General features: G+C 41.7%; 1 long non-coding RNA gene across 1 annotated transcript; it reads left to right on the top strand.

Annotated features, from left to right (window-relative positions):
• The first annotated feature begins 13,099 nt into the window (after positions 1 to 13,099).
• Positions 13,100 to 13,704, top strand: LOC121662331. Its single transcript, XR_006015254.1, has 3 exons — positions 13,100 to 13,213; positions 13,430 to 13,435; positions 13,670 to 13,704. It is a non-coding gene; the product is annotated as an uncharacterized LOC121662331 (long non-coding RNA).
• The last annotated feature ends 1,396 nt before the right edge of the window (positions 13,705 to 15,100 follow it).

Below are 15,100 nucleotides of genomic sequence, written 5' to 3'. Positions count from 1 at the left end.
AACATTGTATGAGGCCCTATGCAGAGATATTATCACAGCATCACCACTCACCACTTTGCAAAGTGGCATCTTGAATATCATTCTGTAGCAAATGTTGGATTTGGAAATTCACTCATTTATAACCTTGAATGTTTGACTCTTTCCACTGTAACTTTACCTCATCTTTAAGTGGTCCTAATTCTTTCCTGAAACTTTTTTTTTCAGTCCTTTGAAACTCAATATTTTCTGTTTCCTGCAACATGACAATTCTGTGTGTCTGGGGTCAAGGGAAATACAGATGAAGTATCCAGTTACTAGGTAGGGAGAAAAAGTAAAAGAAGTTGAGGATTTGGCCAGGATAGATCTCCATATTACAGTTTTTCTCATCATACTTCTGAAAGAGATTATTTTAAGAAAAGTACAGTTTTGCTTGCAAAAAGAAAATCAATAGATGTGCCTAAATTAAAACAAAACAAAGCAAAGTAAAAATGCCCCCCTCGCCCTCAAATGTGGAAATGATATCTGTATACCTGTCTTCCAGAAACAACTTCTCAAAATGCTTAAATCTCCTCTCTATTATTATCTGAGACAGCTGCTGACATTCTTTATCCAGGCTGAATTTTGCTTTCTGGTATAATTCAGACTGGTGCTCTGAACTAAAGCAGGAGCCTGAATAAATTTCTGTGGCTTCCTCCCACACACAGATTTTACTAACTTGCAGATACATGTTGAGTCTTATGTTCCTTCGCAGTGATTCTCATCTTCAGTAGCAGCACACCACTTTGATTACTTGAGAATGAAATTTACTGAGATATTTAAACATGTTATTTATGTATAGCTTAAATTTCCAGTAAAAAAGAATAATTTAAGAGATATAATTTTGAAAAGTGTTTAACACTGCTTGTCAGGGTACATTTTGAGGAGTTTGATTAATATTTTATATAATTTACTCTATGTTAGAAATGGACTGCTTTCTGGAGCTCCTAAACCATCATTTTGCATTTACCTGTTGCAGATTACATATGATGAGTGCCGTGCTTATACAGGTGTACACTAGGATTTGCCCTACATGTTTGACTGTTACAGTTATTCTACCTGACTTACTAATTTTTTTTTCTCTCAGCACACAGGCAAATTTTTATGCCTTGGGAGATGTGCAGCATATAACAAACTTCCAACATGCAGAAGCAGTTCTGGGAAGAAGCGAAGGAGACATGAAGAAGAAAATTGGTTTGATTCCTTTGAACTGTGTTTATCAAGTTGTGTTTTGAGACAGAGGCTTTTGGATGTTGGCACTGTTTTACCATCGACATCATTTAAAGTCTAGTAAATAGCAGTCAACTCAGTACACCTGAAAACCTTCTAACTTTCTCAGCTGCATCATTCGCTGGAGGAAAAGCATGTCACAAGGGAATTTTTTTCAAATTTTTTTTGACTCTTAAATAAACATATCCAAGGTGCACATATCTAAGGAGAATGTCCCTAGAAAAATAAATACTTAATTTATGTTCAATTTTGTTTTCTGTATGACACATTGCCATATGTAACCAAAAGTAATTTGTTTCCAGTCAGAAGGTGGAAATGGAAAATCTGGAGACAAATGTGGCAAATGTTCTGTGGAATCACAGTGACACCATATTAAAATGGCCAAATGTCATGCTTCCTTTGGACCATAACTAAAATAGTTTTGGCGTGCAAATGCTTCTGTGTTTATTAGGGGCAACTTTACCATGGATTTGGGCCTATGTGATAATTTAGATGACATTTATTCTTCTTAGAAGGGGATGCACTGTACAAACTCTTAATTACCATGTTAATATCACCACTACATCTAGCAAGATCTTACCCATTCTCTTTTATAACTAAAGTGGCTAGAAACTAAGCCAGCTACTTGGCATACTTCTTTCGCTTGTAATACAAGAGCCTGTGAAAATCTCACCGCCTTTGCTACTCATAAGGTCAAAGAAATTGGTTAATGAAGTCTTATCTGGCCTTCAAGCATCAGTTCATCAGATACTGTGTAGAGAAACCATGGTCCTAATTTAGACCAGATGATGTTCCCACCTTGTAAGTATGCCAGTTAGGAGGATGACACATGTATTCAATACGTGAACAAGGCAATAGAGAAAAAGATCTGAGAAGAAGGGATTATTGACTGTCTTAAGGAGCTCACAATTGGGTGATGGCATGACTAGGCTGTACCATTCTTCAAAAGTAGAAAGCACAGTGTTTTTCAGGAAAAACACATTCTTGTAACTCAGAGGATTAAAACTGCTGTAATTAATGAGCGAGTTAACATCTGTGGTGCTTTTTGTATTCCAGAAGTGCTTGCAAGTCCAATGACCATTGCAAATGCAGGGAAGAATTTAGCCTAGAAAGCTTTCTTTCCAAAAGGCTTACAGAAATGGTTTGGATCTTTTAAACCTGAGTGTTATTTTTGAACTCAGATATTCTTCTAATTTTGAGAAACCCATGATGAACAAGTTTGGTCCTGCATGGGAGTGTGGAGTGGTGCTTATGACGAAGAGAGTTGAGAGCTTTATTTGGTAATCAGGTTTTCAGACTCATTTCACAAAGAATTGCTAAGGGTGTAAGGAAAATATCTGATACCTTCTGAGTTCTCCTCACAAGATTGTAACAGAAATGTTTTAAAAGAAAGCTTTTAGCTTTTCCACAGAGTGTTGCTCTCTTCATTTTCTAAGACACCACACAGCCACATTGTACAGCAGTGCCCATGTACATGACAGTGTGTTAGTCCAGCTCAGCAGGGGTGCACAGGGAGACCATGGCAAAGCAAGAGACTGAGTCATTTTTTGTAGATCTCCTTTAGCAAGAGAAAGCTGCAGTTCGTGATTTTAGTTCTCATTACACAGAAAGGATGGAGATGGTGAAGGGCCTTGAGGGGAAGCCATATGAGGAGTGGCTGAGATCACTTGGTCTGTTCAGCATGGAGGAGACTGAGGGGAGACCTCATTGCAGTTACAACTTCCTTGTGAGGGGAAGAGGAGGGGCAGGCACTGATCTCTTCTCTGTGGTGACAGTGACAGGACCCACGGGAATGGCCTGAAGTTGTGTCAGGGAGGTTTAAGTTGGATATCAGGAAAAGATTTTTCACCCAGAGGGTAGCTGGGCACTGGAACAGGCTCCCCAGGGAAGTGGTCACAGGACCAAGCCTGACAGCGGTCAAGAAGTGTTTGGACAATACTCTCAGGCACATGGTGTGATTCTTTGGGGTGTCCTATGCAAGGGTAAGAGTTGGAGTCAGTGATCCTTTTCAGGTAATCACCATGGAATTGTACTGGACTCCATTCTAGTGACTGCAGACATGTACTGGAACTATTCCAGCCCTTTCTTCTTCAGCCATAGCCCATTTTCAATATAACATATGCCTTTACATAAATTGGACCCCTGCATTTACATTCAACCCTGTCTTCCCATGTATCTTTTTGTCACAGCTGTCCAAGTCTGCTGTGACTCCCAGTCATCTATGCCCAAACTCCCTCCTGTATGGAGCAACCTGATGGACACCAAAAGGATTTAAATGAAACTACTATTGTGTAGAAACAGTATTATTAGAATGTAAGCTAGGATTCTCAACTTAGCAAGTGTAAGAAAGTCTAGTTAATGTGCTGTGACAGGCTAGAAATGTAAGGGGTACACATGCACTTTTTTGAATTCACTGTGTCCCTTTAGAAGAAACATCTTGCATTTAGGCATGGCTCCTGACAGCTGAGAGGCTTTCTGGCTTGCAGCAAAGCGCTTAGCTAGTTCCAGACCCTAGAAAGTGCCTTTCCTTTCTCCTCTGAGACCTGCCTACTTCATCGTACTCTCAGCAGTTCCTCTACATGCACCACAACCCCTCAACAGCAAGCAGCAGATCTTCTCCCTGTTTTATCCTGTTTCATGGTTCTTTCTCACAAGCAGATTTGTTTTCCCTCCAGGGTACTCCCACACTGTGTGGAAGCAATGAGGAAGAATTAAGCACTTAAAAAAGCACAACCAAATCCCTCATTCTTTGTGTTGTACCCTTTTTCATTGTTGAAAGTCAGATGTAACTTTATTTATTTAGCAGTTTTCCTTTTAAAAGCAGACATTGTTTCTCACGCCGTTCCTCTTCATGTGGAGGAAGAGGAAATCCACTATCCTTGCTCCATTTAATCCCTTGTCCAGAGAGTGCTGCTGTAGGTGGCATGTTGGTTTTAACAATGCACTTCCCTGGCTGACAGATGAAGAGAAATTTGATCTAACTTCATTTGAAGAGTTAGAAATACAGTTTTATGCAGGCATTCAAGAATACTGTTCTTTTCACAGTGTCCTTTGTCAAAGAGAATTCACAGGTGGTAAATAAAAGTCTCTGCATTGTTATGCAGTGGACATTTCAGCTGACCTTTACATCTGCCACATTATCATAGAATCATAAAATCATTGAGTGATTTGGTTTAGAAGGGACCTTAAATATCACCGAGTCCCAACTGCCCTGCCATGAAGAGGGACATCTCCCACTAGACCAGATTGCCCCACCCAACCTGGCTTTGAACATTTCCAGGGATGGGCCATCTGCAGCTTCTCTGGGCAACCTGTTCCAGTGTCTCATCACTCACAGTAAAGAATTCTATCCGTATATCTAACCTAAACATGCCCTCTTTCAGTTTGTACCCATTACTCCTTGTCCTACCCCTACAGTTCCTGATGAAAAGTCCCTGTAGGACCCTTCAGATACTGGAAGGTTGCTATGAGATCTCCACACAGCTTTCTCTTCTCCAGGCCAAATAGTCCAACTCCCTCACCCTTTCTCCATACTGGAGGTGCCCTAGGCCCCTTGTCAACTTTGTGGCCTGCCTCTGGACTTGCTCCAACAGTTTCGCATCCTTTTGTTGGTGCCACCAGAAGTGCACGCAGTACTCCAGGTGGGGCTTCCTGAGAACAGAGTATATGGTAAGAATTTTGTTCTACAGTGTCTAACAGTAATGTTCACATTGTTGTTAAACTGAATGATAAGCTAGTGCAATGGTTGCTACTTCACATTTGGGTTTTTTTCCACAGAAGCAGGAGGTAGTCTCAGCTCTGAGACTCTACACCATAACTGCTGTGTGAAACACCCGCAAAGCACCAGTTGCTTTGATCTAGAATATGTTTTCCTTGATGTAAGATTATAGTTCTTCATTCGACCAAAACACTTTCAAATTTAGAATAAGTCGTTTATAATTGCCTCCAACAAGAATTGATTAATAGGCCCCACTAATAACCATTCCAAGAAATAAATTCAGGCTGAAATTCAGGAGCCACGCATTTTGACACAGAATGGTGCTGTTCTTGTTCAAAACAAATGAGATAATTGAGTTAAGTTCAGTGAGAAGACAACTAAGAGCTAAGAACTAAGAAATGGAGACATCTGCCAGGTGCAACTGTGCAAAGTGAGGCAACAGCAGCTTCCAATGACTGCACCAGACAACGACTGACAAAAACTGCTTTGAGCAAGCACTGCAAGCCTTATGCCAAAAGCAGTGTGTCTGCTGATAGAAAAAGAAAAATATTAAAATTAGTAGTTTTGGCACACAGGAACCCAATGTTTACAAAACTAATAAAGCCCTAGAACATCTGGCTTGCTTTCTAGCCCCTGTATTGCTATTAGTTTCAATGCAAACTCTGAGTATCCTTTTAAAAAAGGGAGGCAGAAAGTAAGAGCTGAGAAAAAGCACTCAGCTGACAGACTTGGAAATGGAAGGCTTTCTTGATGCTGTTACGAAAAAAGAGAACTTTGGTAGCTGCTGGACTTGTAGTTGCCAACAAGTCTCATTTATTATGAAGTACAATCTAAAAATGAGAGGGTCCAGCCAGTCCAGGACTGCAATTTCTTCACTGTATCAGTTGACAGGGCATAGGTAATACACCTCTATAACAGTTTCCCTTTTCCTGTAGTGAAAAAGTCAACAGAGTGGGAGTGTTATTGTGTGACTGCTCTTGAGCTGGGAAGCCAGATTTGTTGCATGACACTCTAGGTATGAGGCTTTAGTAACTCAGTTATGTGTTGAATCCCAGCTGGTCTGGGTGCAAGAAAAAAGTAATTAACTTTGAGCTCTGGAAATGGGTCAGGCACATACTAACTGAGGTTTCTGAAAAGCAGCATTTCCTTCCTCTGTACCAGGTCACTGGAGTTGCTGGTATCTAGGAGGAAGAAAAAGCTCAGGTTTCACAGCTCTTATCACCCTCTTCATTTAACAATCACAATTTTAGTATGGTTAAATATTTGAAATGGCACTGTCTTTGCTTAATTATGAAATAAAACCTACAGAACCACTGGTTGTTTTGCTTGTTTTCTGTTGTTGCCCCTACACAACATATAAACACAGCCTTTGCAAGTTATAACTGGATTTGTCACCATATCTGTTTACTTATGCTGGATTTGTCAAGGTTGAAGGTTAATCTGCATCAAATGCTGCACAAACATATATAGAGTGAACTCTAAGGTAATACGTCAGCTAAATTAAAGAGAGCACAGAAACTCCTTTTTACCTCTCAAGTGTGAAGTGCCTCCCAGCAGATACGCACCTTTGATTTTTTTATCCTTTTCAGACAGAACCATAAGTAATGTGCTCTTGAAAGTATGGATTTAATTTGTGTTTGGAATTAGTCATGCTGTTAAAGTTTTATGGATAGAATAGAGAACTATATCTCTTACAGCTCTTCAACTGTCTCTGTGCTATGTATCTTTACAGCTATGGACATCTCTGCTGGTGCTGGACACAACATGCACTTGACTACTAGCCTGCGCACTGCAAGAGATGCCTGCACATCTCCAACCCCATTATGGCTGTCCAGACAATTACAGTCCTATCAGAATCTGCTTCCTTTGAGTTAGTATTACTGTCTCTGTCCGGCTCCGTGGGGTCACATGTGTACATGCACACACAAACGCACAGCTAGCTTCAGTATAAAGTCAGCGGCAAAGAGATGGGAAGGGTCTTTGTGTGTATTCCAACAGGAGCATTTACAGCTTCTGCACTGTCGAAGGTTACAGAGGTAAAGGCAAGAACAATGGTGAACTCAGAGGTTTTATCTGGGGGTGGGGAAAAGGTGGGACTGGGGAATGGGACCAATGGGGAAGCTCTGGGGGAGTGACAAAGCGTAGAGTCTGGCAGGCACCTGGGGAAGCCGAACTGGGGTAGATTACCATAACAGACCAATGCATCCTGGGAGAAGCCTTTCTGGTCACCTTAACCTAAAGTCGTTCTTTTGGTACTAGAGACTTGTCTTACTGAGAACTCTCTGTGCCTTGTAACGTAGGTTCACTGGCCACCACAAATTAGATGCTGCAGTTTATGTTAGATACTACCTGATACCTTCCTTTGACAGAAGTGCCGTGTCATTTCTGCTTGAGAAAACCTCTGAAATTATTTCAACATCCTTCATTTTCAGCAAGAGATGCTCTTTCTCCCTGGAAGGCATTCATGTGAAGGCTTCCATTTCCCATGTTTCCTTCCTCACCTTGCATTGTCTCCTGCAATACCAAACTGAATGTTTAAGGAGTGCCTGTGATTAAATACTGAGAGCTTGTATTATTTGGGTTGTGGTCTCTCATCTGTATTTACCTTAAGTGTAGTGGAATGTTAAAGTTATCTTATCCTGGAAGATTCTGAGATTTTATGTCAAAAAGATGTTGATCTTTTTCAAGCTCTCTGCAGAAAGAATACTTTTCCCCCAAAAGTGTGGAAAAATACAGTTTAGATTTTTCGATGTTTATTCAATGAAGTCTCATTATTCAGCTGGGGACTTCTGGTCTAGCAGCCTTCTTCTCTTTTCATGAAAATTTTCCATGATATTTTTCTGAAGGGTACTTTGTGTAGTTCTGTTTTCATATTCTATTCTTCTTGTAGTGTGATGAGCACTAGCACTTCCACTCAGAACTGTTTCTTCATGTGTCACATTGCTGTTATCTGATATACACTGCAGATGGAAAGGTCTTCAGTGGGATTTTTAAAACAAACATTTTGGAATAAACAATTTAAATAATTGCTTCTACGTCTCAACCATATTCTGTGCCATTCTAAACCAATGGATTATACAGTAAAATGTTCAGCAGGGCTGAAATGGGCGCCTGGGAATGTTAGGTCCTGGTAGTCTTGCACATAGTGTGTTGCCATTGGCAGAGAATGCCTCGTGCCTGTGCTTTTCAGCTCTTGGAATGATGGGTCTAAGGACTCTGTGACCAGAGTTAGACTCTCACTCAGTTCTCCCACTGGGTTTACAATTGTTTTGCATGTGTGAGACTGTAGACCGATGAAGCTCTGATACAGCCTGTTACATATCAGTGCTTCATCAGATTCTGCCCAGCTGGCTGTTAGGTACTTGTGTTTCCAGCTTTCTCTCTTCAAAATCCCAGAAGTTTGAGGGTGCTACGTACACAGACCTGGGACAGAGTGTAACTATGCAGGAGGATAAAATTAGTAAATAAATCAGGCAGAAAATCTACAGGAGTCACGTATTTTCCCAGATTCTTTTTTCCTTCTTTCTTTCTAGTTGATGCCATTATTCCCATCTCTAGGAAAAATCACTTTTAATGAAATGCTGCCAGTTACAGTTAACCACCAGTTAATATTTTAATCACTGCAACACTATTCATTCTACTCAGAGCATCTCACTCAATGTTAGCTCAGACTATTTTCATGTCTTAGCACCCAGCATACACTTTTAATTTATGGAAAGCTTGTCTCTGCCCTCAACCAAATTGCAATTTTTCTTTCCTCTTATCTATGTTAGTTATTATAATGCATTTTGCATTGAAAGGTTTCTTTTTGTATGTTTTTTTCTTCATTCACTGAACATACAATCAACTATCACTAGTGAGTATCTTGAAAAAAACTTTTACCAAACTGCAGTGGAGCAATTATGCAAATAAGTGGACTTACAGATTTTAACATTACAAAATTAGCATACTGTATTTAAAAATAAATAAAAAGTTATAAAGGATTTTAAATATTTATGATAAGTTGTTTATCACTGAAAATCATCACAGCACCAATTTTTTAATGTTATTTTCTCTACCGATTTTCTCTTGGCTTACAACATGCTGTTATGACTAAGATTTGAGACACAATCCTCAGCTGGTTTAAATTAGAGGAACCCTACTGTTTTTGATGAAGTTCTGTGAATTTATATCAGTCACAATTCTGCACCTCTTCTGTGACACACTGTGAGAAAGCTGGTCAGCCGTCTGGAATTTATGAAATATGTTGTGCTTATTCTTTAACTGAAATCGTTTCATTGACTTACATTTTGTCAGTCTGCATTTGAGGACAAATTAACATTCTACATTTTTGTCACTCTGGAGCTGTACAGTGTAGTGTCTGCTCAGATGCTCCACCAAGTCCTATCACTTCTTTGAGCAGGCATGCACTTGATTCTTTTTTAGGCTTACTCTGTTACACTGGAAGAAGTCCCACCAACCAAACATTCTTACTTGCAATCAGGCCTTTAGTTGCTGCTTAAAGAAATAATGTCTGAAGCATTAAAAAAATCATTAATTTGCAGTGATTAGCCTCCAAGGTCTGCCTCTTGGATTGGGCTCTTTCAGGGAAGCAACACCACTCAAATACTGTTCAGCTGCACCAGGTAAAAAAAAATCAGCATGTCTCTGGAAGGCATTTTCAGGGAACCTCATCCTTGAGGTCAGCAGATGCTCCTTTCTTGTCATTAGAGTCATTTCAGAAGAGGAAAAACAGACAAGGTTACCAGCTGCTGTGTGGCACATGCTTGATGGGGCCTAGACAGGTGAACACAGTCTGCCCCATTCTGGATTAATGCAGCTGATGTGTACCCCAATCATCACCCCAATTCGAATTTAAAATACTAGCTAGAGTAGTGTCACCGTGTAAATACTGCATATTTCTGGATATTTTTGAACTCTCCATTTTAAAAGGATAAGATGGAAAACCAGTGGTATATTTAGAGCTAGAGCTTACACCAAAGACAAGTGTCATCCAGATTTTGTTATACTTATGAGAGTCTAACCCATTTCTTCCAGAGAAAAACAGCTATGACTTTTCCTTTCCCCACATTTGGAAATCTTTTCTGCACTTTAGCAGCATAGTAGCTCTTGGGGGCATATTCCCCTGAAATCTCATATTGGCTAATCTCACGCCCTGCAACTGAGTTTTCCGCTTTTCCTTGTTGGTGCCTAAACAGACTACGAAGCCCAAGCTTACTGGGAAAGCAATGGTTTTTAGTTAAACTTAAAAAGTAGCCTCAAGATAAAATATAGAAAGCAAAAGCCTGGGACTCAGGACCCTCACTTAATGGGAACATGGACGCCCATTTTTATACCTCCCAGTCCTGTTATGTGATAGAGAACACAATACTTGACATTGAAAATGTGGTGGGGTAGCCCCAGCTGAAACTGTGGGAAGCTTCAAACAGGACTTAATGTCAGGCCTTTCTTAGGCAATTTTCTGGAAAACACTTGGTCATAAACACTGTCTTTGTCTCCCTCTTTGTCTCTTCGGACATTTTTATTCCTTTGCTCTGAATCTCATATCTAGTCTGTTAGCTGATTTTATAGTTTTCAGTTCAGGCTATTTATGAACAACCATGCTTGCTATTTCTTTAGACTCCAGATGATTTAATTTTGAACAAGAATCAGATGAAATCTCAGCTTGGATCCCTAGAGAGGGTCGCAGTGTTCATGATGGAGCCTTAAGAAAAAACTGGTCATAGAAGGAACCATTGAATTATACAGATTTTGGAAAGGTTTTTTCCAATGTAATTCCCCACCCCAATGTATCCTGATAATAATGGGGGAAACTGATGGCAAACAGTTCTGCACTGAGCAGTGGTCTAAGAGAGTGATACCTCTATTGTAGCCAGTTTATTTGTTACATGTCTGGGATACAAAGAGTAATGGAGTTTTAGAACAAAGATTTTATAAGGCAGCATCCACACAGCAATGCACTGGCAGCAAGAGCAGGAGCATAAGTGAAACCATCATTGCTAGTGACACCAGGTGATCTGGAAGCAACAGACCACCATTCAAATACTAAGGTAGCCAAGAGCCTTGTCATCCCTTGGCTGCACTGATGGTAGTGTGATTTGCGAGAATCATATCTTGCATGGAAGGTGGGCAGCATTTTGCCTGTACAGCCAGTATTGGTGGTCTTGGGGCAAGGTGTCAACACATTTATTTTAAGAGACAATCTTCAGGTTGGGGTCTTAAGAATTAAGGTTTTGCCTTTATTTTTATCTCTAGATTATTGCAAAATGACAGATTTTAACATTTCAGGGAGGTGCAATTTGATTTTTTGCTCTTTCATGATGGTGGGATTCACTTGGGAGCAGGGCAGAAACATCTTTTACACAGAAATCCACGAAGTTGGACTATTTGTTAAATAAACAGAAAATTTTCCTATCACCTCCTGGGAGCTGAATATGAACTACTTAACTAAGAATGCCTTCTTTTTTTTGTTTGTATTCCTGAAAAATACAATAAAAGAGAGATAAGGTGTCGGGGTCTCCTCCCCTGCCATGTAGCCCTGGGAGAGGGGCCCTGAGGGGAGGCATAGGGTTTCCCTGCCCCTGGTCAGCCTTGATTGCCATTGGTTGTTCTGCGTTTCCCTTCGCGGGCAAGGACCCTCGGTCTAGACTGTGAGAGTTCCTCGGCAGAGCCCTGGCCATGCGGCTGGAGAAATAAACATCTCTGAAACACCTACCAAGAATCTGTCCATATATATTTCCTTTCCACGGGACTCCTGATTTGATATATGCGTGTTACAGTAACCCCCACTGTAACAATAAGGTATCATCAGACTGCAGGAGAGGAACAAGTGCTACACACTATTCAAACCCAGGAAAATATCTTGGTAATATTCAAATGATTTCATGCGCATAAATACTGACTGTAGCTATTCCCATATATTTAGAAGCCTGAGTTTGCTGATCAAAGAATCACGGAATTACAGAATATCCTGTGTTGGAAGGAACCCACAGGGATCATTGTGTTCAACTCCTGGCCCTGCACTGTCCTAAAATCCCTAAAATCACACCTTGGGAACGTTATCCAAAAACTTCTTAAACTCTGTCAGGCTTGGTGCTGTAACCACTTCCCTAGTGTCATGGTTTAGCGTAGTTTGGGTTTTTAGTTGAAGAGGGCTCCATCAGCCACGAAAGTGATTCTTTGCAAAGACGTGCTTACAGCTTCCTCCAGACCCAATAGAACCAATCAACTGGCTAGTCTGAATACTGGCAACTTTGTTAAGCCGCTTAAGAAGCTTGACACACCTCTGTGATCCACATTTAAGAACGAACAAAGCCCGGGAAAGGTCTCTTGCTTCTGGCTTTCGGACAGGTAACTGGGGGGGCCTGCGGTGTGGCCCAGAGGGGCGGGGCTGGGCCCTGCTCGGTGCAGCCCGGCCGGGTCGGCCGCAGTGCAGCTTGGCTGAGATCTCAGCCGCTGCTGCTCGCTGGACACCCGGCACAGCCCCATCAGTGCAGGCCGGGCTGGCCGAGAGACAGCCACCCCAGAGCCCCCGCAGCCCTGCTCCGTGCAGGTGGGCCAGCAGCGCGGCTCGGCCAGGCCGGCCCTCACCCAGTGCGGCCGAAATTCATCTCAGGCCGCTGCCCGGCAAAGAGCAGGTGACCAACAGGGATAAGGGAATTCCAGCTGCGGGGCCGGGTGACAGTAACCCTTGTAGGGCTGTAAGCTCCCTCCAGAACAGATGAAGCCTGCAGACATCAATCCTCTCCCAAGTCAGAGGAAAAAGAAAGGTGAAGGCACGTGAAGAAAACACCATAAAGACACCAAAATCAGTGAAGAAGGAAGAACTGAAACCCTGAGACAGGAGAAAGAGGAAGAAGCTTCAAACCTAGAAGCTGAAATTCTGTTGTAAAGCTATGGTGATATGACTATATGACTATATGACTATGATACATCAGAGTACCCGTTGTAATTTCATGAAAGCATGGGGGGGTGGAGCGTTCAAATTGCAGCTGTGAGCAAAAGTACCTGTGCTGAAATGAGCAAATGTTGAAGTAGCTGTGATTTGATGAGAAGATTGAACAGAGAGAGATGAAAGTGATGAAGACCCTTGCTCCCAGGGAAGAAGAAGACCTCTGTTCCTAGGGATGAAGATGCTCCCAGAGATGGGTGAAGAGAGCCTTTTTTTCTGAACAGCTCAACCTTAAAATGGTACCCCAGTAGCTCAAGATTGAACCCTCAAAAACAGTTGTGGGGGAAGCTGTAAGACAAGTGATGCCATGAAGATTTTTTGCCTTTTCTTTTATACCCCTGTTATACCCTTTTTACAGCTTCTGTATTCTTAGTGCTTTTTGCCTACATTCTTAGACTTGTTTGTCAAACTGAGAGACTAAACATTTTAGAAGCTTCGTAGCCAGGGATCAGTGTGCCCCAGACCCCAAGGTCCTCTCCAGAACACATTCTGTAAACCAAGACAGAACCATCCAGGGGAAGGTTCCTTGGGGAGGGGGGCTCACTTGAGCCTCTCATTGGGGAATTTTTGATAGATAAGCTAATGAGTAAAACCTATAATGTTATACCTGATCTTTTGGGGGTGTGCATTGCTGTGGGCTTTGAGGTGCATTTGACCTGGATCCTTAAAATAAATACCAAGGTAAAATCCCTTTTCCCCTTCTAACCGTGCCTCGGTCTTGATTTTAAGACCAGGAAAAGGCATCACGAGAGAAGGGACTTTCACATGTGAGCAGAGAACCAGCCCGGGCGGCTGTCTTACTGTGACATTGAAGCCATGAGAGAACTGTTTCTTGTGGAGATGTCTCCATAGCATGAGCAAGAGAGACTCCTTTCCCTAAGTGAACTGAAAAAGAGATTATTATAGAGGTGGTAAACTGACTGAAAATCTCAAGGATTGTCTTTTGATGTGGGGAAGGGAGAAAGGTGGGGGGAGGAGAAGTGTTCTGAAGGTTTAATCTGACTTTTTTTCTTTCTTTTTGGTCTGTTATTAAACCTTTTTATATTCTTTTAAGTTTTGTGCCTGCTTTGCTTTCTCTGAATTCTTATCTCACAGAAGGAAAATAAGTAAGTAAGGATATTTTGAACCAAACCACTACAGTTAATTGCTGTTTCCGCTCGGTTTACAAACTGAACCTGCTACACTTGGGGAGCCTGTTCCAGTGCTTAACCACCCTCTGGGTGAAGAACCTTCTTCTGATAGCAAATCTAAACCTGCAGTGACACAACTTCATACCATTGCCTCAGGTCCTCAGATTCCCCTCTAGACCCCTCTAGGCTCCATTGGGGGAGCTTTCTATCTTTCTTATATTGTGGCGCCCAGACCTGCCCCCAGCACTCAAGGTGAGGCTGCCCCAGTGCAGAGCAGAGCAGGACAATCCCCTCCCTTGCCTGGCTGGTGATGCTGTGACTGATGCCCCCCAGGACTTGGGTGGCCCTCCTGGCTGCCATGGCACTCCAGACTCATGATCAGCTTGGATCCCCATGTCCCTTTCCATGTGTTTGCTTTCCAATGTCTCATTCCACAGTCTGTCTGTACATCCAGGGTTGCTTTACCTGAGCACTTGCTCTTGTTAAGTTTCATATAGTTGGTGATTGCTCATCCCTGTAATTTGTCCAGGTGTCTCTGCAGGGCCTCTCTGCCTTTAAGACAGTCAATAGCTTCTCCCAATTTACTATCATCCTCAAAGTTGCTTAGTATCCCTTCCAGTCCTGTGTCCAGACTGAAGAGCGCAGGGATAAGGACGGAGCCCTCTGGAATCCCCCTAGTGACAGGTCACCAGTCTGATGTCACCCCGTATAATCCTTTGTCCCTGACCCTGAGGCTGTTGCTCATCTGTCACATGAAGTTTATCCAGCTGTATCCAGATGCTAAAATAGATCTAAAATTTCAGTTACAAGTACAACCCACTTTTGACATTTCTAATGATGATCTCAGACATAAAAAGCTTTTGGCCTCATAATTCACCATAGCCATAATGGCTTTAAGGGAATTTTTCTTTTTTGGGGTTCCTTTTTGAGGATTTAGGAAAAAGTGTTTTGGCTATTTTTGAGTTTTGTAAGTAGGAAAAAAATACACTTTATACCAAGATATTTAAAAATGTTCATCTTATATAATTGATAAATGAGAGGCAATAGAAACTTGGC

This window comes from Corvus kubaryi, unplaced genomic scaffold (assembly GCF_017639235.1).
Source record: "Corvus kubaryi isolate FWS band 111438036 unplaced genomic scaffold, C.kubaryi_AGA036_p1.0 37249, whole genome shotgun sequence".
In the NCBI taxonomy this organism is placed as follows: Eukaryota; Metazoa; Chordata; class Aves; order Passeriformes; family Corvidae; genus Corvus; species Corvus kubaryi.
This window is presented reverse-complemented; position numbering and strand designations above follow the sequence as displayed.